Genomic DNA, 4,810 nt, shown 5'->3' on the forward strand with positions numbered 1-4,810 from the left:
CATGTGCTGCACCAGAGAGCTTTGGGCTCAAGGGACCTTGAAAAACCGCCCCCATCCCCCTGCTCCGGGGCTCTTCGAAATGCCCAGCTCCCCGGCCGCCCCCACGTACCGGTGCAGACGCCGGCAGAGCGAAGCCAGTGCCGTTCCCAGTTCCCAGCTGCCATCGGAGCCGCCTCGGTGACTCAGCAGCCGTGCTGAAAGCTCCCTTATTTATTTAAACGGCTGCTCCCGCTCGGCTGAGCATCCCCTGCAACGATGCTGCCGCTGGGCTGGCCCCGGCCACCGCTCAGCGAGGAGGAGAGCGATACCCGGCACCCCAAGCCCCCCACTTTGCTCCGGATGCGATGGCTTTGACTACCTGGGCTCTTGGCCCCGCGCTGCGGGTCTGTGCTTCCAGCCCTGCCTGCTCCTGGGAGATGCTGCACGTGGCCGGAGCAGGTACCTTCTCCCCGCTTTGCTTTTCCCCGGCGTGCTGGGTTGGATCTCCTGGGAGGGGGAAGCCACTCTGGCTGCCGGTGGCCTTCTGTGTCGTCTTTCTATTTTTTTAAATACCTTGTGCCAGCCTGGGCTGGAGGAATGCATTGCAGCTGCAGGGTTTTGTCCTCACGGCGGGGGGGATGCTGCCCGTTGGTGCCTTGCTCGGGGCTGGAGCTGTGGCTGTAGGGCTGGTGCAAGGGTACAAGGTGCATGGGGTCAGTGTGGTGGGTGCTAAAGGAAACTGGTGTCGGGAAGAAGAAATGTCTGTCTGAGACCTTGTCGAGTAGCCTGGCTGGGGGGGTTGTTGCTAGCCCCAGTGTTAGGGCTTGGTGCTGTGAGGGTCTGGGGGGGTCCCATACAGAGCAAGCACAGGGCTGATTGCAGCCCTGGCATCAGGACCAGACTTGGGTTTGTTGCTCCCTAGAGAGCCCTTGGTGGGGGAAAAATAAAACAAGGGAAAATCTTCCTCTTTCCTCAAGGTCTATGTCATTTTTACTCTGCTTTTTTGAGCATTTATGGTCTCCCTGTCTGTGCCTGTGCATGTCCAGGCTGGGCAAAACCGAGAGAAGACAGGGGTTTGGGGAAGGAAAGTTTCTCTTGGTTTCATGCAAGCAGAGTAAGAGAGACCCTTTCAATGCCCTGCTGCAGGGAGCTCAGCCCTCTTACTAGACATCAGAGAACCTCATCTAGAGGCACTGTTCAGTAGGAAGCCCTGTACTTCTGCTGGGCTGTGGTGGGATCCTGCGCACCGGTGGCCTGATGTGGCTTTGGGTGGAGCAGCGTTCCTGCTTTCCCTGTCCAGACCATGCTTGTCCCCCCCATCTTGTAGGACCGATGGGTCACCCGGCTCCCCTCTCCTGACAGGCACTTTGGGTCTTCGTCTCTGTCCCGCTGCTTCTTTCTTTAGGTGAGGCATTAAAAATCTTCTACTTCTGGAAGAAGAGGGGTTCTGTTAGGTGAGAGGGAAGACATTAGATTTAATTATGCAATTATTATTGATGGGATCCATGCTGTGTCCGCTTCATTCATCAGGATGAGGGTGGTGGACTGGGAACGCGGCTGGGCTCTTTGCTTCTCTCCCAGGGCTAGGAACATGCATTAATCCTGAAAATACTCTCAAGTCACATTTCTGGAGGTGAGATAATTACTGACGAGGCTGCGGGAGGTGGAGGGGACCTGGCTCCTTGGCTAATGGGATTGCTTATGGGAAAACTCTCCAGCTATTTTGCAGGGAGAGCTCGTGGCCCGTGCTGAGACACCGGCAGGGACGTGTGGCCCGGCAAGGTGAGATAAGTCATGCTGCCTCTGCCGTCCCAGGTGAGAGGGATTTATTAAGAGGATTCAGGAGATCATCAGACGCTCGTTTGTGTGAATGGCAAAGGAGAATTTATTAAGAGGCTAGATTAAAGGTACTTTGGAAAAAGAGCAAAATCGATCAAAGGCAGCGAGGAGGGAGAGCAGCAGATACCAGGCTTAGAAATAAAATATTGGATAGCGGGAAGGTGCGGAGGGGTTTGCAGGGAGAGCACAAGAGGTGGAAGGAGCTCCTTGCCACCACAGTGTTGCTGGGAGTGCTGGGCCTGGGGACCCCAAAGGGGACCCCAAAGCAAGCGGCAGCCTCCTCTGCACCAGCACCCGCCATCGGAGGCAACGTGCTCAGGAAGCGAGCGAGCACATTGCAGGAAGCGAGCGGTGCCAGCGCCGGGAGCTGGCGCGAGCAGGCGTGAGCTCATGCGTTCCAGCAGGAGCGGTCGCCGGCTCCCGCTGGCGCAGCCTTTGTCCCCCCGGCTTCTGCTTCTCGATGGTGGCTGCCAAAAAGCAGCCCCAAATTACTCACGCTTCCCCAGGCTCGCAAAGGCCGGTGCTTTGGGGTGGCTGACACCAGTCTCCTCCACGGGGTGCAGCATCCAAGTAACGCCAGGCCCCGGGGAAAAAATGCATTGTGCTGGAGCAGAGGAATCCTGGTGTGCAAAGCCCTCGGAGCAGCACTGGGGAGGGTAGCGTGTCCAGCAATCTCTTTTTTTTTTTCTTTTTTTTTTTAAATAAACAAACTCTGCAGATATTCATCAGTGGCCAGGAGGCAGGGCAGTGCTGGTACAGTTTTACACAGGGGGATGTAGCAGGGTGGCGGTGCACACGGATGCTGAACTCTGGTGCTGCAGCCGTCCCCATGCTCGGTGTGTGTGTGAGCACGACAGATGCTGGACCGCTGGCTGTCCCCGAGGCGAAGACGGGGGGATTCCTGGCTGCTGCGGAGGGTGTGCTGCTGCCCTGAGAAACAGGATATGGCACAGGAAGAAATACCCAGCTTGCAAATGATCCCTTCCTCCTTCGGCAGGTCCCCGAAAGCGGAGCAGGGGATCGCAGCCGTGTTTGGGATGTTTGGTGACTAGGGCTAATTGCTTTGCTCTGAGTTGGGATGAGGCTGATGCCCGCTGTTTGCTGGCCTGCAGAGTCGCTGCTGCAGGGGGGCACGACTTGTGCATTGGGAGACAAGCTGCTGTCATGTCTGAGGCCCCTCAAAAAGAGTGGCTGGGTACAGTTGTGTCGGTGTCCTGTGAAACACAGGTCACTTGGTGCACCCTTTGGGGTAGAGGGACCGCGGTCCGGCAGCCTAAAGGTAGGGGTGCAGTCAAAGGTGTTTGGTGTTTCTCAACAGCTCAGCTTTGGAGCTGCGAACAGGAAAAGGCATTTTCCTTTCATAGCCTTCATAAGACGCTCTCTCTTCTTTTTCTGTCTTGCTGTCTCCAGCAGTCTGTTCTCTCTTTATTGCAGCCGGCTCCATGGGGAGTGTGGGGCAGGGTGAGTAGTGTGTCCTCTGGTGAGTGGTTGGAGGAAGGAGCTCTTGGTCTAAGGACCTGCAAAAGAGGATCTTGCGAGATACAGAGGCACAGCTTTAGGGGAACTTTGGACATCTTGGTCTCTGGGGGCTGATTTCTTGGGTGAGAAAAGCAGATAACCCTGCAGTCTTATGTCAAATGATGCTGGTCACGAGCCAGTTCTCTGCCTTTCAGCTGTGTTTTTCTTTCCCTGTTTTTTTTGGCTGCAAAACTCTGGGATGTCATCAGCTTGTTGCCCTGTCGTCTTCCCAGGTTTCCCCACTGAATCCAAGAATATGTTTTCCACCAAGGGCACCTCCACGCAGGAGTTTGCCCTGGAACTGATGATTTTGTCCCTGCTGACCACCTCTGTCTCCTCTCTTCCAGGTGTGTGCGGCTGCTGTGGTGCCCTGCGTCCCCGCTACAAAAGACTCGTCGACAACATCTTCCCTGAGGACCCAGAGGTAAACGAGGCGCTGCTTCATGTGCTGAAGCTCTGGTGCTCGGGTTGCAGGGATGCGATGTGACCTGCCCAGAAACAGCTCCTGGGAGGCAGGTGATGCTTTGACTCCATAAGACCATGCCTGGAAGGTTGGATTTTCCTTTAAAGCCTGTTTGTGAGTGGAAATACAGAAGCAGCTCCTTCAGTCACATCGGCCTGGAGGGACAGGCTTCCTTTCCCAAAGGTGCCGGGCAGATGCACCATCTGAGGATGGGGGACTGGACGTGAAAGCATACGTCTTTCTCTTTTGCAGGATAAGGAAAGCAGCTTCTAAGAGCAGGGGTCTCCTGGGGCCTCAGCCAGGCTTTCGAGCTCAAAAGCTGCTTATGCTTCCAAGATGTGGGGAAGCTGGTGCCCTGCTTGCTGCCTCGCTGAATTGGAGATGGGGGATGCCCTGCCAGCTGCGCCTGGAGCATCCCAAATCCGGCCTTTTTGTCTCCTTTTCACAGCTGAGATGCGAAGGCAGTGGAAGAGGGGCTCCCGGCTGGGGGTAGCGGGGCTGGGATTACCTAGAGAGGCAGTGAGCGCCTGTTTTGTCATGGCACGGGCAACGAAGCTGAACAAGAGAGGAGGCTGCTGCCGAGCCATGTGAAGAGCAGGAAGCACCGCAGTTTTCCACGCTGCAGGGGATTGGGGCTGGCAGCTTTGCACACTTGTGTCGTTTGGATTCAGCAGCTTGGAGGTGTTGATGTCCCTGTGTGCCCCCGTCCCCCTCGATGCTGGGGCATTGCTAGGGGCTGGCAAATGGTTCTTATTGTATTTACAGTGTGGGGTGCTCAGTGGAGGCTTGCACTGGGGTCACCCCTGGCTGTGGTGCATCAGAGAGCCCTCAGCTGACGCTAAATGCAATCCTCATTTTCCTTCCCTGGTGTACAAGGTGTGGGAAAGCACTGGGATGGGACTGGCGTGCTCCAGACCTCTGGCATCGCTGCCAAGGTTTGCTGCAGAGATACTCCTGATGTTTGCTGGGTCTGGGTGCGCGGCTGTGATGCCCTGCGCTGCTCTCTTTCAG

Source organism: Gavia stellata, chromosome 2 (assembly GCF_030936135.1).
Source record: "Gavia stellata isolate bGavSte3 chromosome 2, bGavSte3.hap2, whole genome shotgun sequence".
In the NCBI taxonomy this organism is placed as follows: Eukaryota; Metazoa; Chordata; class Aves; order Gaviiformes; family Gaviidae; genus Gavia; species Gavia stellata.